Source organism: Lycium barbarum, chromosome 2 (genome assembly GCF_019175385.1).
Source record: "Lycium barbarum isolate Lr01 chromosome 2, ASM1917538v2, whole genome shotgun sequence".
In the NCBI taxonomy this organism is placed as follows: domain Eukaryota; kingdom Viridiplantae; phylum Streptophyta; class Magnoliopsida; order Solanales; family Solanaceae; genus Lycium; species Lycium barbarum.
In genome coordinates, this window is record NC_083338.1 from 30,899,663 (window position 1) to 30,925,375 (window position 25,713).

Genomic DNA, 25,713 nt, shown 5'->3' on the forward strand with positions numbered 1-25,713 from the left:
AGAGCAGGTCGGTCTAAGGGTTGTCTGCAAAGTCGTGTCTAGTAGAGTCCTGTTTATGGGTGTGAAGCCGGCCACATTTATAAACAGGAGGCTGCAGGGCATCTAGGGATTGTTGACCTTCTTTTTGTGTTAGATCGTGCGAAAGAGCCAAGTCATAGGAAAAAGAAATTCCTTACATAAGCCTTATATACGACGGAAGATAGTGAATGGCGATTTGGAGAGCCACAGGGGTAAGTATTGATATTTGTTCTGGAACTGGAAGCTCTGGATAGCTAGAACGTGTTATATAACCGTATGTTCTGTAAGGTATTATCGATATTTGCTACGTACAGATTTTGAAAAGTAAGAATGGTAAAGGAGGTTTTGCCTGAATGGATACGCCTAACAGGAAGAAGCAAGGACAGGAAATACTGTAAATAGGCAATAAGTGACATGCGTTGTTTCAGAAAGGTTATGGATTGGGCATGGCGATGAAGGTGTGATCATTACCATTGGGAATCTGGAAGCCTAGGACAGGAAGTAGCCCTACACACAGGTGGGAGGTGAACATAGGGATTTGAAAAGGGTAAAATTGTAATTGTAAAAGAAAGGACGTGTTGCGAAATGTTTCAGAATCTGTAAGACTTCGACTTGCTCCAGATTATGTAATAAAGGTCATGCGAGGAAGTGGACCCAAATATATCAGCATTAAGGCACCGGATTTCATCGAAATTTTGAGGTTAAGCGTGCTAAGGTGAGAGAAATATTAGGATGGGTGACCCCCTGGGAAGTGTACTAAAAGTCCCATAAATGTAGATATAAGAGACAAATAGGAAGTTAGGATAACCTAAAGGAAATTAGAGTATGCAGAGTGGTTAGAAACCTTAAAGAGGCCGCGTAGGCCGAGGTGGACTAGACTGATGAAGAGGAAGAAAGTGCAACACAGTCCTGGAATTAGGGTAAGTTTGAATAGCGCTTGAAAATATTATGTAAACGAGAGGGCGGTGAATATATGTATGCATATGATATCCCATTTATAACTGTATCAATCGGTAGGTGAATCGCAGCAACCGGTGTTGCGATGTATGAAAGACATTAATTGAACGGAGTTCAAGAGACAAAATGAAAAATGTGGTACAGATATCACAAGGTAAACTGATACTGGTTCCACTACTGGTTAAGGCTGGAAAGTCCTAATACAACGATATTCGGGAACAGAAAGAAAGTGAGTACGTGGAGGGTAAGGAACTTCGAAGTGTCAGAAATGTCAAAGGAAAGGAGTATGGGTGTATAAAGCCTCTAAGAGAGAGACGATGGGCAAAGCATGAGACTATTTGAGTAGAAATTCGAAGGATAGGTCCGTAAAAGGATTAGAGTATGGTAGTATGGGACACAAAGAGGAATAGACCCAAGGACGGTTAAGGGTGAAAATAGGAAGAACATATCGGAGTACGAAGGATACGTTAACAAGTTGGCGATAGGAAACCGATTACTCGCCAAGGGAAGGACAAGGATAATGAGTTGGCGTAGTTGATTAGAAAATCCATGACATGGAATGAGGATTCATGTGAAGACCGAAGAGTTCGATTATAAAGAAAATAGGGTGAAAGATAAGGAATGGACATGAAGAAAAGGACAACTATAAGAAAGACCCTCCCGAAATATTACAACACCCCATGAGGCTAGTCGAACATTCGAGGACGAATGTTCTAAAGAGGGGGAGGATGTTACATCTCGAACGTTTACGTTTAGATGCATCACGAGTTGATCAATATGGATTTAGAGGATTAACGTCGTGCATGAGGTTATAGATGTAAGACCCATAAGTTTGACGAGTTTCGTAACTATCATATATAGCCTTGATAATGTATTTTCTATTAAGTGAAACCCTTTTTGTGAAAAATTGATAAATATGATTTTATATAGTTAAATTTTGCTACTACTTTTTGTATATGCTTTAAATCATACACATGATATGAGGAAGTTAATTTATAAATGGAATTTTCCTTATTGTAAATATAGAAATAATTTTCTCTTAAGAAAAGAAGGTTATCTTTTACCGATTTAAGAAATAATAGTACAAAAATTTGTACTTGGGGTTGGAAAAATATAATAGAACTGGATGAAATATGTTTTGTAAATATTTTACTTTTTATGAAATATTGGTGTATATATCAATTTTTTTAAAAAACAATTCCCATGATTTATTAATATTTTAATAATAGGACCTTGAGAAAGGATAAAATATTTAATTCTTTGTTTTTGCTCCATGTGTGGTCGTGTGAAAATGTCTTTTTAATAGAAGATATTTACTTGATTATATTAATAATATAAGTAGTGGATAAGTACTTATGAAGAAAAAGTACTCCACCACCTAAGCTATTAATATAAAAGTACTAGCAAGTATCATTTTCTACACTCTTCCAAATTTAAACGAAGTGCTCTGTATAACTTTCTCTATCTTTCAAGTTTGATGAAGCACTACAAATATTTTTATCCATTTTTCTATATCCAACGAAGTGCAGCAACAATTATAGGGGGTTTCCTTTTTACAAAAATAATTCAAGTTCTTTAAAAGCAAGTTTGGGATTACTTTGTGTTGAAGTTGAAGCTTTTCTTCTTGGTGAAGTATCCTAAGATTAAGGTTGTTCTTGTGTGATCGAGGTAAGATTATATATTTTCTCTATGTTCTTGAGTTAGTTTAGTCTTTAGTCAACGTGTTAGATAAAGAAATTGTGGAAGAGAAGTTAGGATGCATGCTAGAGCTCTTGCTAGTTTTTTGGACTGATTTGGAATATGATCTCAGAGTTATTGTGGCTGAATTTTCTGAAATATAAGTGGGGGTGATTGTGTTGTTGGTTGTTGAATTAAAAATTTGGGCTAGGCATATAAACAGGGGAGATGCTGCCCGATTTTCGGCAGAATATAAAATAGTATAATTTGAATTATGGTACAAGTGTACGATGAAAAGGCTAACATTAGTGTGAATTATCTTAAATGTAGACTTACAAGCTCGGACACATAAGCGTAGCTAATAGGACGTGGAACAGGTATGTTAAGGCTCGTCCCTTTTCTTTCAAAGGCATGATCCCGATATTGCGAATTTAAAATTGTCTCCATATCTTACTTGTTTTTAAAAGTTAGATGTCTATGATTCTAAGGTATGATTACTTTCCGGATAACCCGTCAACATTTTTCAAAATGTTCGTATTTTTTCAAAACAAAGGTTTATGGTATTGTAAGCTTTTATGACAAAAATGATGGATATGTATTACAATGACAACGCTGACGTCAAATATGAGAAAATGTCTATGACAGATATGTTCCTACCATGAATATGACAATATGAAAATGTTAAGTTATTTCTTGATTCCTCAACTCTATTATGGATATTCACTATTTTAAAGGCTCCAAGTATATGAAACGATGTCTTATGATCCCGTTCTATGCTTTTATTATGATGACACTCTCCATTGATAGTCTCGCCTTATATTAATTGTCCCTTCAAGGTGAGACACAACGCCCACGGCTATTCCATAATATAATCGGAGGTTACCGACCTTACGTCACTCCGATAGATACATGACCTTCTTCGGGCTCTCATGTATGTTGCTTATATGATATATGTATATGACACATGGACATGATATATGTATATGTATATGGGAAAAAGGGCCAGAGCGTTATAGACGCTGATATATGTACATGATACACGTATATGTATATGGGAAAAAGGGGCCAGAGCGCTATAGACGCTATCCACCTGATCAGTTGGCACTGTATGACATGATATCGTCCCGGACGCGGGATGCCCGGACGCGGGATATATGGGCGAGCCGACGTATTTCGGCGCTATGACATGATATGATATGATATGACCAGATAAGTATGCATGGCATCCGCCTAAGCGGCACTCATATGTACAGGTTACTCTTTTATCTTATGACATGTTCTATGTTCCATACAGTTATTATTCATGCCTTACATACTCAGTACATTGCTCGTACTGACCCCCTCTTTCTTCGGGGGCCGCGTTTCATGCCGCGCAGGTACACCCAGATGAGTTGAAGCTAATATAGAAGATATTCCAGCAGAGTTGGCAAGCTCCACTTATTCCTCGAGTGCTACCGAGTCAGAGTACATGTGCTACGATGTCTGATAAATGTTAGAGACTTTGCAGACAGAGTCGTGGGTATAGGATGTCGGTATTGTGAACGGCTCCACTAGCCTATGTGTCATTTTATGTTATGTTATAAAGTTCATATGATCACAGATTATATTGATTGAGTACGATGAAAAAAAATTTGAAAGCTTTACTATGTTTTCCACTCCTTATTAATGCAAGAGTCTAAGGAAATTAAGTACGTAATAAGAGTCTGCGGGTTCGCTCGGCTCCGAGTATGGGGTCGGGTGCCCATCACACCCTAGTAAAGTCGGGGTGTGACAGATTCGAGCCTCGGGGATGACTCTACTCTTAGAAATCCGAGCTTATGTTTGACCCTTTTTCATTCAGTGTAATTGAATTAGGCATATTATGTTTAGTTGAAAAAGTTAGTTTGAATATATGTAACTTCCACCAACGGAACTGGATTGCCCTGAAACTTTCGTAGATGACCTTATAAGACCAAATGTTTATAGTTTTACGTATGTCACCTCGACTTGACCCAAGGTGGGCCCACAACCCCCGAGACCTATTTGTATTGTTTTATTTGCCCTATTTCCGTACGATAATTAAGGGAAACTTTGGATAATGTTCCGAGTATGTTATAAGTACCTAGTAACTCAGATACAAGTGTTCTGACTCGACTATTATGATATAAATACTCCGATACGAATGATCTGATTCGAACATTTTGATATAAGTATTCTGATGTAAATATTCCGATATAACTGTTCTGATTTAAGCATTCCAATATAAATAATCCGATATAAATAATCCGATATAAATATTCTGATATAAGCATTCTGAGTTAGGTATACTGGTATGAGTGTCTAGTATAAGTGTTCTGATATGGGTATTCCGATATAAGTATTCCGAAATAAGTATTCGGCTATGAGTGTCTGGATATGAGCCTTCTGATCCAAGTATTCTGATATGAGTATTCTCTGTAAGCCTTAAAGTTCTCTAAGTACGATCTCGGATCGCTTAAAAGTCCGAAGAGGTTTCTGTATTTCAAATGCTCATAACTTCCTGATATTAACTTGGAAGAACCCGAAACTCGTTTCTGAGCCTTCGAATGTCTGCAAGTGTACCCATCCATCGAGTCTGGATTTATGTGCATATGGTTTCTCATGACTCTGCTCGTGCATGACTCAATGTCTCTTTCACTGCGTCCCGGGCCAGGTTCTGTTATCGTGCCCTTCTTCTGCTTGTTCACTGCGTCCCGGGCCAGGTTCTGTTATCGTGCATTTCCTCTGCATTGTTCACAGCGCCCCTCGGTGGGAGAGCCGGGTTCTGTTATCTGTGTATGATGATATGGGGATGGCGGCCAGGATGGCATATGATTTTGTTCACCGCGTCTCTTCCCAGAGGGTCGGGTTCTGTTACCGCGTCCCTTATCACAGGGCCGGGATCTGTCATCTGCTATCTGCATATGTATATATTGACACATGATTTTGACATATGATGATTCTGTTTACCGCGTCCCTTATCACAGGGCCGGGATCTGTTATCTGTGGAAATATTATATGATTTCGATATGCATAATTTGTGTCCGGAAAGTAACCACTCTGGTATTCTGTACGTTCTGTATTTCGTCCGATATATGACATCATCTGAGTATTTTGTACGTTTTGTATTCCGTCCGAAACATGACATCATCTGAGCATTTTGTACGTTTCGGTACCCCGTCTTGCGCGTGATATCACCTCTGTACGTTCGGTACTCCGTTCTGTATTCTGTACTTTCTGCACCTCTTCGGACATGCGATCTGTAAATGTAGAATATGTATTTTGGTACTTTGGTCAACACCCTTACTTTCTGTATATTCACTGATATGTGAGACAGGTATGTATGCTTTGTGTCTGAAAAGTAATGAGCGTCCGGTACTCTGAATACCGTATTTGTTTGTTAGTTCTGTCTGCTTCTTTGTGATGCATGCCTTACATACTCAGTACATATTCCTTACTGACCCCCTGTCTTCGGGGGCTGCGTTTCATGCCGCGCAGGTACTCCCAGATGAGTCGAGATTATTATAGAAGATGTTCCAGCGGAGTTGGCAAGCTCCATTTGCTCCTGGAGCGCTGCCGAGTGAGAGTTCGTATGTAAAGGTTTTTGATTTATGTTAGAGACTTTGCAGACAACGTCGTGGGTATTGTTAGTCAGTCTGTAAGTGGCTCCGTCAGCCGATATGCCGGTCTGTGTTATGTACTGAATTTTGTATGATTATAGATTTGTTCTACTTGGAAACTACGAGAAAGAATATTTCTGAAAAAAAAAATTACAATGTATTTTATCTTATTTGATTTAAAAAGTTTGACGTGATTTTATGTGCAGCAAGAGTCTGAGGGTTCGCTCGGCCCTAAGTAAGCGTCGGGTGCCCATCACACCCCAGTAAGGTCGGGTGTGACAAGACCTAAAAGGGAATCACAACGATTTCAGACTCTAGAGGAGGAAAAATTTATGAGCTTGGGGCCAGAGTTCGAAACATATCGGCATATCAAGAGAATACATGAAAGAAGTAGAAACGAATTGACAATGAGTGTACCGTGAGGTCGACATGAAGGAAAAGGATGGAAGAAACTTTAAGAGAATGCTTCATGCCAACATGAATTATGATATGTTCAGAGCATGATTTGAATCCCTCATATCGGGCAAATTTGCGTCGTACCTATGCACACAGCGATATGTTTTAAAGAGTAACAAAATGAGCAGGAAAATGGCTACAAGCTAAGTTCACAAGGGATAATGGAGAGGATGACAAATCCAAAGGACATTTCGGATGATGACTATTATAACGAAGTAACAACGATTGGTAGTTAGTAATTTTTCGAAGAAAAGAAAGAACGCTGTTCTTATGGTTGGAATAACGATTGATGAAACGATCGCCAATACAAGGAAATTAAGGACAAGTATACTGGTGTCGAGGGATATAGAAAGAAAAGGAAACAGGCGAAGTACACAAGCCTAAGAAGTAGTCATATTATGAGAAAAAAGAGGATGCATCTCCTACGGATACCTTATACTAAGACAGAACAAGTAAAGTACCTAAAGAAATAAGCTGGAAAGAAAGATGTGGCTATGAGTTGCGAATTCACCACATGATAATAAGGCGATAAAGTAAGGATATCACCAATAACAAGTAAATATATGATTATGATTGTCGTTGAAATCAATTATGAGTACAACAAAAGAATAAAAGACTATGACACACAAGGGGTCTTAGTTGTACATGAGACTTAGATCCTTGATAAGACAGATGGCGGCTTAAGGGAAATGCAATTACGGTTACCGTAAGTCAATTATGGAAAAGAGAGAAATAACGGAGATGGAAAGAAAAGGGGAAGATGACGCTACCAGTGAATGCTGATTATTGAAGAATGGGATAAATGGTACTACTCGGAGGGTACAGACGGTTTGACATACTAGTATTCTAAGTATCCCCATGGGACAGAGTTGTTAATTGGAGCACAGGTAAACATTGACCCATAATTAACGGTTGAGTTAAGTAAAATACATCCTTTGTTTGGATTGCAACACTGGCTGTACTATTGAATTACGTTACTGCAAGATGAGTATGTTAATACTTCGCACATAAAGTACTGTAACTATAAATTATGGGAAATGGCATGAATATGATGTAGTTTGAAAAGGGAATTGAGGAAAGGGGTACATGAATTCAAGATCGGAGATGAGGTAATGGATTTATGAGTGTTATAAGTAAGACTTTAAAAAGGGGGAAGCAAGTAAGGAAAGTATATGTGTAGAGATTAGAACGACAAATCCTAAAATGTGACAATTATAGACCCTAAAACAAAAAGTGAGAGTTATACGGGAATGATATAGTTGTTATCGTTATCCATTTCAGTACGGACATTGAGTGAATCGATTGAAGAAACGTATTGGGCTTAAAATTGAAAAGTAAGGATTGAAGACCAAAGTGTGTATTTGTTTTGGAAGGCACCGTAAGGTAAGACTCATAAGGAGAAAGCGAGTGAATAGGATGCAAATATTCAAAACGTACTCAGACATGATAAACAGATGTAATTTGAAGTGAGAATTTTTGTAGAAGCGAATTCAATAAGAGATAAGGGTTAGTCAGCAAAAGAATAGAGTGATTGCAGGGTATCTTTCAAGATTGGACTGAAAATAATTCATCAGGAAGAAAAGGAATTGAACGATGTTCCGGTGAAGGGGACAAACATTAACAAGATATTGGAATAAATACGATGCTTACTATGGAATGACCACCCAGCAAAGGGAGACTACAAAACAGCAAGAGCCGAACAACTAAATGACCAGGCTGTAGGAAAAAGATGATGCAATAATGCATCAATTACGATAGTATTAGAAAAGGATGATCTGATAATGGATGTACCCGAGAATGGGATTATGGACAGAGTACGAGCTTAGTTTAAACATTCGAGGACGAATGTTCCAAAGGGGGGAAGGATGTTATACCCCGCATTTTCAGAGCCTGAGCGTGACACGTACTTCCTCAAACATTGACAATCACGTTGTTACAACATAATTTAAACTCACGTTGATAGTATTATATTTCGTATTTTTTGTACGTCAGATTATTCGTAAACGGAGGTGGGGCCCACACATCTAGATTTTTTTTGGAACACGTGACAAGTTATATGAATCACATACGTGAAGTTAAACACAACTCAAGAAGGACCCTTGAGCCAAATCAAAGTGGAAGTCCTCCAAACAAATATTTTTAAGTAACGTTTTCGGGTGATCTGACTTCGAGGGGCAAAAACGGTATTATAAGTTTGGAATTTGGAAAACTACCAAGAAATAGAAGTTTTAGATAATTGAATGAGATTTTCAACCATAAGTCGTGGGTCCACATGTGATGTCGGGATAAAGAGATATGGACGTTTTAAGGCAGAAAGGTCAGTGGGCTAGGCCCATTCTGGGCCCAATCCGGGTTAGGCCCATGACCCATGTTTATTTAAGTGATAGATCAGCCTTTTCTCCTCATTTTTCAGAATATAACACCCATAAAATTCTGGAGAAAAGGAGAGAAGAAATCTTAGAGAGAAAAGATCAATTTTGACCAAAATTGGAGCCCCGAATCCCGAAGCCCGTGAAGAGAAAAGTGTTCTATGTTGCGTTGCCTCCAATTTGAGCTAAAAATCAACCAAAAAGAAGGGGGTGGACATGGTGGATGCACACTTGAGGTAAGATTAAGGTTCTTTTTCATTGCTAATAAATTTATTTAGAGTTCTATCGAACTAGAACGGAGAAAATAGTATGATTTGAAATATGGCACAAATGTGCGACGAAAAGGATAACATTAACATAAATTCCTTTTAAATGTAGACTTACAAGCTTGGACGAATAAGAGTAGCTTATAAGCGGTTGAACAGGTATGTAAGGTTTACCCTATCTTTCTTTTGGCATGATCTTTATGAAACGAGCAAATGACGTATATGTATGATTTCAAAGAAATTTCCTGTTCTTAGAGCCACTAGGATGGCTAATATTTTTGACTTACATAAGTTGTCTCATATGGTTTTGATGTATATCTATGATGTCCGAAGTTTTTTGATATGTTTCCAAATGGCATTCGAAAAATAATTGATATGAATAAGGTTTTGATTTTCAAATGCTAGCACGTTCGATTACTCCATCAAGTCTTTGATATATTTTGATATGTGCATATGGTACCAAAAACTCTTATTGAATTGATCCATAACGATATCCGAAATGTACTTGACATGATTATGTCCTTGATTTTCCAAAAATGGCTTCTGAAACGCTTGTAGAACATTCTGTACTTCAAACGTTCATAACTTTCTTATACTAATTCAGATTGACCCGAAACTTGTTTCTGAGCCTTCAGGGGTCGGTAAGTATACTTATCCATTGAGTCTTCATTTTTGTGCATATTGTGTCTCACTACTCTGCTCGTGCATACTACTATTATATCGTTCGCCGAGTCCCGGGCCGGTATAGATCGTGCGCATGGTTCGCCGGGTCCCATGCTTGAGGGCCGGGTGCCATATATGTATTCCGGATTATGATGTGTTACGGTATTATGATGTGTTCATGGTTCGCCGAACCATATATGTGTATATGTATATTCTGATCTTATGATGTGATATTATGATGTGTGACGGAGATTACGGAGCAAACCTTTCGGAGTATGATGTGTGTGGCGCCAAAGGCAGGGTGGCGCCACGTTCCCCGGGTTCCTTAAGGGGCTGGATACCATTCTTGGCATGCATGATTCGTGTTTCCAGTAAGTTGTTTTTATTATTCTGCATATCGTGCTTATTTTCTATACTAACCTTCTGCACGTGCCACAACAATATAATATATGTATATAGATCGGGCTGCACGTTCCGCAGCAAATACATTTGTGGATCAGGCCGAACGTTGCTCGACACTAATATGTTATATATATGGATCAGGCCGTACGTTCCTCGGCACTATTATGTTACATATGAATCAGTTATATGTGTATGTATATGATGACATACGATGTTGGCACGCACGGTCTGTGTTTGGAAAGTACGCATTTTGGCACTCTCGGTGATCTACTTATTTTCTGTACTTCTTATGACACATGACATCGGTATACACCATTTGTATTCTGGAAAATAAGTAATTTGGTATTTTGAAAATGTACTTAATTTTGTACCGTTTGTTTCGATTATGATTCTATTTTCTATATTCCATGCCTTACATACTCAGTACATATTCCGTACTGACTCCCTTTTCTTCGGGGCCTGCGTTTCATGCCACGCAGGTACACCCAGATAAGTAAAGGACATTGCTAGAAGATGCTTCAGCTGGAGTGGCAACTCCATTTGCTCCCGGAGTGTTGCCGAGTCCGAGTATATGTGCTATGATGTTTTGTTCGAAGTTAGAGACTTTGCAGACAGAGTCGTGGGTATAGGACATCAGTTTTGTAAGCGGCTCCATCAGCCGATGTGTAATTTTATGTTATGTTACAAATTCCGTGTGATTACAGATTTGACTTGTTTTTGAAGTTTGCAAAAGCATTTATTATGTTTGTCATTTTCACTTATTAACAGAATCAAGCAATAAAAGAAAGATTTTGAAAGCTTACTATGTATTTCACTTTTATTTGATTTCAGAGTCCAAAGAGATTATGTATGTAATAAGTGTCTATGGGTTCGCTCGGCTCTGGATATAGGGTTGAGTGCCCATCACAACCAAGGGAGATTAGGGTGTGACAAAGTGGTATCAGAGCAGGTTTGTCCTAGGGGTTGTCTGCAAAGTCGTGCCCAGTAGAGTCCTGTTTATGGGTGTGAAGCCGGCCACATTTATAAACAGGAGGCTACATGGCATCTAGGGATTGTTGACCTTCTTTCTGTCTCAGATCGTGCGATAGAGCCAAGTCATAGGAAAATGGAATTCCTTATATAAGCCTTACATACGACGGAAGAAAGCGAGTAACGATATGGAAGGTCATAGAGGTAAGCCTTGATATAATTGTTCTGTTACTTGGAAATTGGAAGCTCTGGGTGGCTGGAATATGTCATATGACTGTATGCCCTGTGAGGCATTGTTGGTATTAGTTGTGTGTGGATTCTGAATAGTAAGAACTGTAAAAGAAGATTCTGCTAGAATTGTTCAAAAATCAGGTCACTTAGTTAAGTATGCCTAACAGAAGGAAGTGTGGAAGGGAAATATCGTAAGTACACAATAACTGGGATGTGATGTTTTAGAGGAGCTACGGGTTGGGCGTAGCGTGAAAGATAATTGTGAGAAGGACGATTAGCAGTCCGAAGGATTGCAATGGATAACATTTGAGGCTTAGTAGGAACAAGGTCTGTTGGGGGAATCAGAAAGTCGATAATCAGTTTTGCTATAAATTATTATACAAGAATGGTGAGTGGGAATCTGATGTGGCGTGATTTTACATCACAATCGATGCTTTTCGGCTATAAGTTTTACTTATTTTTACGCAAGTCTATGTTAGTTTACGTGGTTTTTATTATGTTTCAAGTAATACGAGGTCCCTAGAGCCTAAGTGTGGAAAACAAGCGAAACAGAGCAAAAAACGTTGATCACTGGAAACAACTGGAGGTTCTGGAAAATTTTGTGGAAAAACACTCTGCGCGTTCGCGCCCACGCGCGTCGGGGACTCTGCGCGTTCGCGTTAGAAGCTCACGCGTTCGCGCAGAATAATGGCGCGTTCGCGCTGAAGGATATTTGGCCCAGTTCGACCAGAACTTGGGCTTTGACGATTTCTGCCATTCCAAGTCCTATAAAAAGCCAACTAGAGTTTTCTAAACATATCTTTGGCAGTTTTCACAAGTTTGGAGGCTAGGGTTCCTACAAAAATGTTCTTTCTTTTATTTAATTCTTGTTGATGGAAATCTCTTGATGACAATTATGATTGATACTCTTGTTATGCTTATTTATTCATCTGCATTATTCTTAATCAAGTAAGTTCTTGTTATTTTACTTATTCTTGTTCTTGAATGTTTCTCAATGGATTAGCTAACCCTTGAGCTCGCCCATTTACTTTGTTTGAAACTCGGAAGAGGAAGAACGGAGTTGGGATAGAATAATTAACATGAATTTGGGGCGTTAACCCTCATCTAATGGAAATTGACCTAGGAATAGGCAATACCACTTGTAGCTATATTCGGGTGTTCTTAATGCTCCTAATTGTTTGAGGGATCTTCAATTGGGTAGTCTAGTTAATCTTCGGAAGAAGTTAATTTAGAGTCATTATCCGAGGCTAAATAACATAAACTTGCCATTATTTATAATTCGTGAAATAGATTGGATCGTTACTTGAGAAGTATTTTCCTTTATCCCATTCTTGTTGCCATTGATCAATTTTCTTGCTTTCTAGATTAGAATTTACATTTTCGTATTTTATCAAAACCTTATCAAAAATCACCATTGATGCGTTCGGTCTAGCAATTGTTAGTGATAATTTTTAATCTGCTTAAATCGCCTACATATTGTTCTCTGTGGGATTCGACCCCAACCTTGTTGGGTTACTATATTTGACAACGTCCGCATTATACCATTAATAGGTGTAATTTGAGCGTATCAGAATCCGAACAAACTGATATCCGAATACTTATAAATAACGGCGACGAAGTTATATTTGTTACCATCGGGAATCTAGGAATTTAGGACGAAAAGTAGTATACACATAAGCGAAAGGTGAATATTGAGGATTGAAAAGGGTAAAATAGTAATTGTAAAAGAAAGGACGTGTTACGAAAATGTCTCGGAATCTGTGAGACTTCGATTTTCTCTAGATCATGTAATAAAGGTCATGCGAGAACGCGGGCGCGATTATATCAGCATTAAGGCACCGGATTCCATCGAAGTTTCGAGGTTAAGCGTGCTAAGGTGGGAGATATCTTAGGATGGGTGACCCCTTGGGAAGTGTGCAAGAAACTCTGTATATGTAGACATAAGAGACAAATGAGAAGCTAGAGTGGCTTAAGGGAAACTAGAGTACATGGGATGGTTGGAGACCATAAGAGGTCACGTAGGACGAGGCAGACGAGCCTGGTGAAGAGACAGAAAGTGCCTCCCAGCTCTGGAATTTGGATAGGCTTGAATAACGTTTGGAAGTATTTTGTGAGCGAGTTGGCAGTAATTATATGAATGCACATGATATCCCCTATGTGATTATATTGACGAGCATGTGATGTGAGTCCCAGTAATCGGCGCTACGATAAAGAAGGCATTAATCAAGTAAGGGTACCGAAGTTCGAGTGAAAGCAAAAATAAACGGCACAAATGTTATAAGGTAAGCTGATGTTATTTTCTCTACTGGTTAAGATTGGAAATTCTAATACAATGATATCTTAAAAAGAAAGAGTGTGAGTAAATGGAAGACAAGGAGATTAAAATGTCGGAAAAAAGGTGAAAGGTAAGAAACCTCGGTGAGTGAAACCCCAAGAGAAATTATCGGCAAAGCACGACACTATTTGAATAAAAATTTAAAGTAGGATTGTGAAAAGGATAAAGTGTGGTAATGTGGAACAAAAGAGGAATGTGTGAGGTCGGGGAGATTGGATCTCAGAGGAAAATGGAATGCAATATAAAAAAAAATGTGCATGGAAGACAGCTCGGCCATAGTGTCATAAGTATGGTCAAAGGTTCAATGAGCGGGGATAGAGAGAGTGTAAACTGTAAGAATTCTGTGCTAAGAGCAAAAGTAATGGGACGCTCGAAAAATATGGACGCACAGCTGCAACGCGAACGCGTAGTTAAGAAAAGTAACGAGTAAGTGAGTTAAATGGGTAAAAGGACTAATAGTGGATGGAAAGATATGGGGATATTGATAAGAATGATAATATAAGCGTAAAAGAAAGAAAGAATTATGGTAAAAAGTTTCGATATATTGTGCATAGAGTTGGAAAGAAAGATGAGGAGTAAGGTAGAAACGAAGACTTCACAAAAGACTGTTGGTGTATAAGGAACCCCTTAAAGGGGGGGGGGGGGGAGACCATATTATATTAGACCTAAAAGGGAATCACAACGATTTCAGACTCTAGAGGAGGAAAAATTTATGAGCTTGGGGCCAGAGTTCGAAACATATCGGCATATCAAGAGAATACATGAAAGAAGTAGAAACGAATTGACAATGAGTGTACCGTGAGGTCGACATGAAGGGAAAGGATGAAAGACACTTTAAGAGAATGCTTCATGCCATCATGAATTATGATATGTTCAGAGCATGATTTGAATCCCTCATATCGGGAAAATTTGCGCCGTACCTAAGCACGCAGCGATATGTTTTAAAGAGTAACAAAAAGAGCAAGAAAATGGCTACAAGCTAAGTTCACAAGGGAATATGAAGAGGATGACAAATCCAAAGGACATTTCAGATGATGACTATTATAACGAAGTAACAACGATTGGTAGTTAGTAATTTTTCAAAGAAAAGAAAGAACGTTGTTCTTATGGTTGGAAAATAAAAGAGGCCACCGGGTATTAGAAAATAGTTCATGGACCATTAATTATACTGAATATGAGAGTATACGCTATGGAATAATGTGAACTATCAACGTGAAGCTATTCCCAATTATAATTGTGAGGGGTCTACGCCGGAGAGCCAACAAGGAATAACGATTGACGAAACGATAGCCAATACAAGGAAATTAAAGACAAGTATACTGGTGTCGAGGGATATAGAAAGAAAAGGAAACAGGCGAAGTACACAAGCCTAAGAAGTAGTCATATTATGAGAAAAAAGAGGATGCGTCTCCTACGATACCTTATACTAAGACAGAACAAGTAAAGTACCTAAAGAAATAAGCTGGAAAGAAAGATGTGGCTATGAGTTGCGATTTCATCACGTGATAATAAGGCGATAAAGTAAGGATATCACCAATAACAAGTAAATATATGATTATGATTGTCCTTGAAATCAATTCTGAGTACAACACAAGAATAAAAGACTATGACGCACAAGGGGTCTTTGTTGTACATGAGACTTAGATCCTTGATAAGACAGATGGCGGCTCAAGGGAAAAGCAATTACGGGAAAGAGAGAAATAACGGAGATGGAAAGAAAAGGGGAAGATGACGCTACCAGTGAATGTTGATTATTGAAGAATGGGATAAATGGTACTACTCGGAGGGTACAGACGGTTTGACATACTAGTATTCTAAGTATCCCCATGGGACAGAGTTGTTAATTGGAGCAGAGGTAAACATTGACCCATAATTAACGGTTGAGTTAAGTAAAATACATCCTTTGTTTGGATTGCAACACTGGCTGTACTATTGAATTACGTTACTGCATGATGAGTATGTTAAGGCATCGCACATAAAGTACTGTAACTATAAATTATGGGAAATGGCATGAATATGATGTAGTTTGAAAAGGGAATTGAGGAAGGGGTACATGAATTCAAGATCGGAGATGAGGTAATGGATTTATGAGTGTTATAAGTAAGACTTTAAAAGGGGGGAAGCAAGTAAGGAAAGTATATGTGTAGAGATTGGAACGACAAATCCTAAAATGTGACAATTATAGACCCTAAAACAAAAAGTGAGAGTTATACGGGAATGATATAGTTGTTATCGTTATCCATTTCAGTACGGACATTGAGTGAATCTATTGAAGAAACGTATTGGGCTTAAAATTGAAAAGTAAGGATTGAAGACCAAAGTGTGTATTTGTTTTGGAAGGCACCGTAAGGTAAGACTCATAAGGAGAAAGCGAGTGAATAGGATGCAAATATTCAAAACGTACTCAGACATGATAAACAGATGTAATTTGAAGTGAGAATTTTTGTAGAAGCGAATTCAATAAGAGATAAGGGTCAGTCAGCAAAAGAATAGAGTGATTGCAGGGTATCTTTCAAGATTGGACTGAAAATAATTCATCAGGAAGAAAAGGAATTGAACGATGTTCCGGTGAAGGGGACAAACATTAACAAGATATTGGAATAAATACGATGCTTACTATGGAATGACCACCCAGCAAAGGGAGACTACAAAACAGCAAGAGCCGAACAACTAAATGACCAGGCTGTAGGAAAAAGATGATGCAATAATGCATCAATTACGATAGTATTAGAAAAGGATGATCCGATAATGGATGTACCCGAGAATGGGATTATAGACAGAGTACGAGCTTAGTTTAAACATTCGAGGACGAATGTTCCAAAGGGGGGAAGGATGTTATACCTCGCATTTTCAGAGCCTGAGCGTGACACGTACTTCCTCAAACATTGACAATCACGTTGTTACAACATAATTTAAACTCACGTTGATAGTATTATATTTCGTATTTTTTGTACGTCAGATTATTCGTAAACGGAGGTGGGGCCTACACATCTAGATTTTTTTTGGAACACGTGACAAGTTATATGAATCAGATACGTGAAGTTAAACACAACTCAAGAAGGACCCTTGAGCCAAATCAAAGTGGAAGTCCTCCAAACAAATATTTTTAAGTAACGTTTTCGGGTGATCTGACTTCGAGGGGCAAAAACGGTATTATAAGTTTGGAATTTGGAAAACTACCAAGAAATAGAAGTTTTAGATAATTGAATTAGATTTTCAACCATAGGTCGTGGGTCCACAGGTGATGTCGGGATAAGGAGATATGGACGTTTTAAGGCAGAAAGGTCAGTGGGCTACGCCCAATCCGGGCCCAACCGGGTTAGGCCCATGACCCATGTTTATTTAAGTGATATATCAGCCTTTTTTCCTAATTTTCAGAAAAAAAACACCCAGAAAATTCTGGAGAAAAAGGGAGAAGAAAGCTTAGAGAGAAAAGATCAATTTGGACCAAAATCTGAGCCCCGAATCCCGAAGCCCGTGAAGCGAAAAGTGTTCTATGTTGCGTTGCCTCCAATTTGAGCTACAATCAACCAAAAAGAAGGGGGTGGACGTGGTGGCTGCACACTTGAGGTAAGATAAAGGTTCCTTTTCATTGCTAATAAGTTTATTTAGAGTTCTATCAAACTAGAACGGAGAAAATAGTATGATTCGAAATATGGTACAAATGTGCGACGAAAAGGCTAACATTAGCATAAATTCCTTTTAAATGTAGACTTACAAGCTTGGACGAATAAGCGTAGCTTATAAGCGGTCGAACAGGTATGTAAGGCTTACCCTTTCTTTCTTTTGGCATGATCTTTATGAAACTAGCAAATGACGTATATGTATGATTTCAAAGAAATTTCCTGTTCTTAGAGCCACTAGGATGGCTAATATTTTTTACTTCCATAAGTTGTCTCATATGGTTTTGATGTATATATATGATGTCCGAAGTTTGTTGATATGTTTCCAAATGGCATTCGAAAAATAATTGATATGAATAAGGTTTTGATTTTCATATGCTAGCACGTTCGATTACTCCATCGAGCCTTTGATATATTTTGATATGTGCATATGGTCCCAAAAACTCTAATTGAATTGATCCATAACGATATCCGAAAGGTACTTGACATGATTATGGCCTTGATTTTCCAAAAATGGCTTCTGAAACGCTTGTAGAACGTTTTGTACTTCAAATGTTCATAACTTTCTTATACTAATTCAGATTGATCCGAAACTTGTTTCTGAGCCTTCAGGGGTCGGTAAGTATATTTATCCATCGAGTCTTGAATTATGTGCATATGGTTTCTCAGTACTCTACTCGTGCATACTACTATTATATCGTTCGCCGAGTCCCGGGCCGGTATAGATCGTGCGCATGGTTCGCCGGGTCCCTTGCTTGAGGGTCGGGTGCCATATATGTATTCCGGAGTATGATGTGTTATGGTGTTATGATGTGTTCATGGTTCGCCGAACCATATATGTGTATATGTATATTCTGATCTTATGATGTGATATTATGATGTGTGACGGAGATTACGGAGCAAACCTTTCGGAGTATGATATGTGTGGCGCCAAAGGCAGGGTGGCGCCACGTTCCCCGGGTTCCTTAAGGGGCTGGATACCGTTCTTGGCATGCATGATTCGTGTTTCCAGTAAGTTGTTTTTATTATTCTACATATCGTGCTTATTGTCTGTACTAACCTTCTGCACGTGCCACAGCAATATAATATATGTATATAGATCGGGCTGCACGTTCCGCAGCAAATACATTTGAGGATCAGGCCGAACGTTCCTCGGCACTAATATGTTATATATATGGATCGGGCCGTACGTTCCTCGGCACTATTATGTTACATATGAATAAGTTATGTGTGTATGTATATGATGACATACGATGTTGGCACACACAGTCTGTGTTTGGAAAGTACACATTTTGTCACTCTGGGTGATCTACTTATTTTCTGTACTTCTTCTGACACATGACATCGGTATACACCATTTGTATTCTAGAAAATAAGTAATTTGGTATTTTGAAAATGTACTTAATTTTGTACTGTTTGTTTCGATTATGATTCTGTTTTCTATATTCCATGCCTTACATACTCTGTACATATTCCGTACTGACCCCCTTTTCTTCGGGGCCTACGTTTCATGCCATGCAGGTACACCAAGATAAGTAAAGGACATTTCTAGAAGATGCTTCAGCTGGAGTGGCAACTCCATTTGCTCCCGGAGTGGTGCCGAGTTAGAGTATATGTGCTATGATGTTTTGTTCGAAGTTAGAGACTTTGCAGACAGAGTCGTGGGTATAGGACATCTGTTTTGTAAGCGGCTTCATCAGCCGATGTGTCATTTTATGTTATGTTACAAATTTCGTATGATTAGAGATTTGACTTGTTTTTGAAGTTTGCAAAAGAATTTATTATGTTTGTCATTTTCACTGATTAACAGAATCAAGCGATAAAAGAAAGATTTTGAAAGCTTACTATGTATTTCACTTTTATTTGATTTCAGAGTCCGAAGAGATTATGTATGTAATAAGAATCTGTGGGTTCGCTCGGCTCCGGATATAGGGTTGAGTGCCCATCACACCCTAGGGAGATTTGGGTGTGACAATTATCTAGCCAATAGTTGAACACACTACCTGTGGTGCGTGAATTGGACTTGAAAAGGGAAATTTACGTACGTATTAAAAATAAATAGAGTTTGTTCGATATTATCATTTCGCTACAGAGGATAGAGATATACCTTTTAGTCCTACTTAGTTGAATATGGAGAATTAAATGCGTTCTTGTTACCTCTGATAACCATAGAGATATAGGCGTTATAGTAACATCTACAGCCTTGTGATTAGTTCAAGAGAATATCATAAAGTTATAATTAACCCGTCAACTAGTAACCCAAGAAATAAGATAGGTAGAATTGTCAGAAGATCAACTGGATTGTCGAAAGCCATGACTCTGGAACTCTTCATCATCTGATAAACATTACAAGCTTTGTTGAAATATTCTCACTCACAAAAACACCTATCATAAATTGCTTACTTTTCAGTTTTAGTTTAGTCAAAACAAACACATTGATCTTCACTTTTTTGAATAGTTTTATTCGAATTTGAATTAGTTTAATAGTAGAATCTAAGTCTCTGCGGTATCAATATTTGGACTTAAAAGTTCTATATTACTTGTACGACCACGTATACTTGCGTGTGCGTTTGGGAGCAATAATACTCCAAATTATTTTCGGCTAGTAATATATCATCCACGTAAAAGGAAAGAATTACAAGAATTCCATTGGACTTATTTACATAGACACAATGGTCTTTATTGATCATGATAAAAACATTTGAGATCGCCTCCTTGTTAAATTACAAATACCATTTCCTTTAAGACTGATTCAGGCCATAAATAGACATTTTCAATTTATAGATGATATGTTCTTGGCCTTTAACGATGAAACCTACAGGTTGTTCCATGTTGATTTCCTCGTTTAGTTCTCCATTGAGATAAGCTGTCTTCACGTCCATTTGGAGTAATTCTATATCTAAACGCGCAACAATAGCCAAAGTAAGCAAATCGAGGTAAACTTCAAAAATTGTATAAATGTCTTCTCATAACTTATTCCAGCTTCTTGAGTAAAACTTTTTGCCACCAATCGTGTCTTGCATCTTTCTATTGACCCGTCCGCTTTGCGTTGAAGTTTGAGAATTCATTTGTTCTCAATAGCTCTACGCTGGGAGGAAAGTCAACCATATCCCAGACTTTATTTGTTCTCATGGACTTTAATACTTCTTTATTTGCTTTAACCACTCATCGTTTCAAGGATCTCTAAAGCCTCAGTCACAGAATTAGGCTCATCCAATCCTGTGGGAGATGCAAGGAAAACTTAATCTTCAATTACTCTTACATAGCTGAAATTTAGATTAACCAAAAAAAATTTGGGATTGAGAAATCCCACTCCCACTTGGATCAAGCATAAGATCTTGATCAACTTGATTGTCAAATCTGTCAGAAGACATTAGCTGACTATCTGAGTTCAACATTTCATAAGGAGGCTCTCCTTCATTTACTTCTCCCTTCTTTGGAAAATTATTTTTCACAAATGTGACGTCTCGTGATTCAATTTCAGTACCACTTCTATTCTCCAATTCACCAATGAGCACATACCCTTTGGAGCGTTCTGAGTATCTTATAAAAATATATTTCTTGACTTTTGGATCTAGTTTACCAAACTTGTTAGAATGATCGTTTACATATTCAGCACAACCCAAGTTTGCAGATCATTCAAGTTTGGTTTCTGACCAGTCCATAGCTCAAGGAGTGGAATAACTGATTTAGAAGACACTTTCTTCAATATGTAGGCCGCAATCAATAACGCATCTCTCTAAAAGAAGGTAGGTAAATTTGCCTCGCCATCATTGACCATGTCATGTCCAATAGTGTCCTATTCCTTCTTTCTGCTATACCATCTTGTTGAGGTGTGTAAGGAACAATTAATTGTCTGACACTGCCCTTTTCATTACATAATTTATCAAATTGTCTTGAGTGACATTCACGCCTTCTAATTGATTCTCAACTTCATTAATAGATCTTCTAAAGCATTCAAGTGCTTCAGATTTATGCGAAATCAAATAGACATAATCAAAGTGCATGAGATCATCGACAAAGTAATGTGAAAGAAACACAGCAGACCTAGCCTTCATATTTATTTAATTACAGACATCCGAATGGATTACTTATATTAAGAAGTCAACTCTCTTAGCCATCCCAGATTGTTTATAGATAATATTTCTGACAAGATAACGTTCACAAGTTGGCATGTCTATTTTTTTATTTTTTATTTTTGAGAGAAAGAACACACGTATCTAGCCAATTTATTCATTTGACCTTGCATATGATACCCAATATAGCATGCCACGACGCGTTGGTCCTCTTAATAACCATAAGTAAACAATTACAATTTACACTATGAAACCATCATAAAAGTGTCCAGAACCATAGAAGACATATTCTAAAGTAATTTTCACAATATTAATGTTGAAGAGATGTCACGACCCAACCCCGTAGGCCGTGACTAGTGCCCGAGCTGGACACTCATATACACCTGTTAGCTATAATCATCCACAACTAGCATAATAAAGAACTTATATATATAAAAAGACAAGACGTCATCTTAAAACTGTCGCATATATGCATATCATAGCCACCTGTCTCCTGAGGAGGTACAACTTCCAACAGATAATATCGCACATAAGCCGGCAAGGCTGTCATGATATAAGGGAACGTCCCAGCTATACACGGGCCAACAAGGCTACCATAATATATAGCTTCCAGAACATATGCATATATATCTACGCAAGCCGACAAGGCTGCCACTACACACAACATCCCAAAACATATATATACGCAAGCCGACAAGGCTGCCACTACGAATGGGAATGTCCCAAAACATAAGTCATACAGACACGACTGAACAGTAGCTATATACAACCCACACATATGTCTATAGACCTCTATGAGTAACAACAGTATCATATGACGGGACAGGGCCCCGCCGTACCCCTGGATAAACACATATATGCAATAAAAGGTCTGTACCAAAAATCTAGGCTCCGGAACAAGGGAGCACTCCAAAATAGCTGAATAGGAATCCTAAGCTGGCGGGTCACCAAAGTGAGCGTCTATATCTGCGGGCATGAAACGCAGCCCCCCCGAAGAAAGTGGGTCAGTACGGAATATGTACTTATATATAAAGCATGAAATACAATTAGGTAGATCATAACTGAAATAGAGATTCCAGGGGACAAGTATGATAATCAAGAAATCGTTGTACCTGCGCATTACGAAACAAAATCATGCATATCATTATCATATACCCTACCCGGCCCTCTATGGGACTCGGTGGATAAAATCATGTCATCATGTCAGCATACTATCGTATCATCATATATATATACCGTACCCGGCCCTCTAGTGAGGGACTCGGTGAATAAAGTCATCATATGCCCTCCTGGCCGCCATAACATATCATTATATCATATATATATATATATATATATATACCGTACCCGGCCGTCTAGTGAGGGACTCGGTGAATAATGCAGTGACACTGTGCACGATAACATACCCGACTCGGGACTCGGTGAAAGATGTAACAATAGTATGCACGAACAGAGTAGTGAGTAAACATATACATACAAATCCTCTTTTGAGACTCAATAGATAAGTAGACTAATCAGCTCTCAAGTATCAGGATAATAGCCATATTAAGTTCTCTCTAAATGTCATTAAGAACTACATTAAGGAAAGTCTCAGGGATCGTAGACATGTATCAAATCAATGCGAGACAACTTATGAAAGTTAAGGACATTATTCATTATAGAATCCTTCAAGAATAGGAACTTTTATGCATCATTTACTATTCAATCATATAAAAGACTCGAGGGAAATAGCTCGACTATCCTGAGAGTTCTAACATCAAGAAGTGAATAAGAATCATAAATCATACTCGGAACTTGTGAATAGAATTACCCTAAAGCTCATATCATATCTTACTTACATATAGGACATGCCAAAGGAAAGAAGGGATAGGGTTTACGTACCTTTAGCATTTATTCATAACATAACACGTATATGCTGCCCAATAGCACTTCAACCTATATTAAGACGTCAAGAACTACGGTTACGCTACGGGGAGATTCAAAATGTATTCTAATGTTAATAACCCCTTTTTAAACAATTAGACGACGTTTCGCTCATATTCAAACCAACTAATACAACCAAGCTAATATCACTAGTCATGCATTCAAGTATCAACCCGAGACTATTCAAATATGACTCGAGGATACTCCGGACAGCCCGTACAACACTTCAAAACAGCCTAACCAACACACAATACAACATAAAATCTTCCAAGTTCAACAAGATTAACAACAACACATTCTTTTCTTCCAAATTCATGAATTATACCAACAATCCACACGTTACAATATTATTCATATAAATTCAAGAAACTATATTAACAACGTACCAACTTCTATAACAGCCCACAAACGACTTCAACTCCAACTTGAACCATCAATACTTTCATGTTCATCATAAAATCCATAACAACAACGACCAAAATACCAAGCAATATCAATTCACCATTTCCTACACAAGCAGCCCCTACACGACTTCAACACCAACACACATAGTTCCATGAATTTCATTCATTTCTACACACTACAACACGCACAAACCATTCATAATACATGCAAAAGAAAATTAAACCATACCTTTAACACTTGACTTCTCAACTTGGCTAGAATTTGTGCCTTGAATCAATACTTGTTCTTGTTGCCCTAGGATCAATCCCACTTTGTTATACACCATACAAAGAGTTGAAATGCTTGGAGAAAATTAAATTTTGATCACTAATCACAAGCTCAATCTCGGCCGAGAGCTTCTCTCTCCCTCTCTAAATTTCTATGTTTGTTGAAGATGATAAATGAAGTTCTTAGTCATCCACATTCTATATATGGGATGTCCATGAGTTGGACACGTGTCCCACCAAAATTTTGAGCCAATTACACTTGGCCATGTCATGGGTGGGGCCCACACGGCCACTTATGGCTTAATTAGTGAATAATTAAACTTTTAATCCCACTTAATAATATAATAATGGTTAATTAATCCCTAATATCCATTAATATTTCTATACCAAGTAAAATTTATAAGCAACTTGTGCACTAAAACAAAATCGGAGGTTAAAAGTCTCTACCTCGTATCCCAAAATAGTCTTGTCCTTAACTTATCGCGATTAGCTTAAAATATCCCAATGTACAAAAATACGGGATATAACAAGAGAAACCTAATACAAGAAGAACAAACATTAACAGTAGCAGCACTGCATCTTCCTTTTATCTTTCATCTCGTAATACCAATTTTGCTTGTTGGAATTCAGCAGGTTTCTTTCCTTAGAGGATCCACCTCCAGTCTCCTTGAACCTTTACTAATTCCTTGCGCTTGAAGCCTGAAAAGTTTTTACCACTTGATTTGCCACATAAGCACTAGGTATTGATTTAGCAGCACCAAGCCACTCATCTTCAAGCTGCACATGATGGGAAACAAATGTTTTGATGCTATCATTGTGGGTGAAGTTAAACTTTAATTCCCAACAATTGGGAAGAGACTAGATCACTGCCTGACGTTACCTCATACAATAGAACATGGCCAACACTTTTAAGTTGAGCAACTATTTCAGACACCACCGTTTGGTGTTTCCTGACACGATGGGTAATTCACTTCTTTTACATGCCAAAGTTGATTGTCAACTATCTAAGGCGACCCAAAATTGTACTGCCATATATATCGCATAAGTGTGACAATGTGACATAAGCAGTAAAATATTATTCACATCATAGATGGGATCAATAACAATTGGACTTACAAGAACTCCATAGGTAGTGGAGTATTTCTTCTTCTACTCACTGTAAGTATCAAGATCTCTCCTATGTTAGGTAGTGTTATCCTCTTTTGGGTAACACATCACAAAGTTTATACTCTTTATAGCATCTAGCCTTTTCAGTACAAACCATATTTTACGGCTTCTTGTATCATTATTTTCACCTTTTGACACATCACCCTTATTCACATCAGCATATATATATATATATATATATATATATTATTTTTCTTTTGTAGCCATAGTCATAAGAGACAATCATGAAAGTAAGACTCATCAATCATGCATGTGATATACACACTCAAGCAAATCAATTCTCATAATGACTT

At 38.0% G+C, this 25,713-nt stretch overlaps 1 long non-coding RNA gene across 1 annotated transcript; it reads left to right on the forward strand.

Annotated features, from left to right (window-relative positions):
* Positions 1–3,269: 3,269 nt before the first annotated feature.
* LOC132629444 (uncharacterized) lies at positions 3,270–4,256 on the forward strand. Its single transcript, XR_009578235.1, has 2 exons — positions 3,270–3,905; positions 4,029–4,256. It is a non-coding gene; the product is annotated as an uncharacterized LOC132629444 (long non-coding RNA).
* Positions 4,257–25,713: the final 21,457 nt, after the last annotated feature.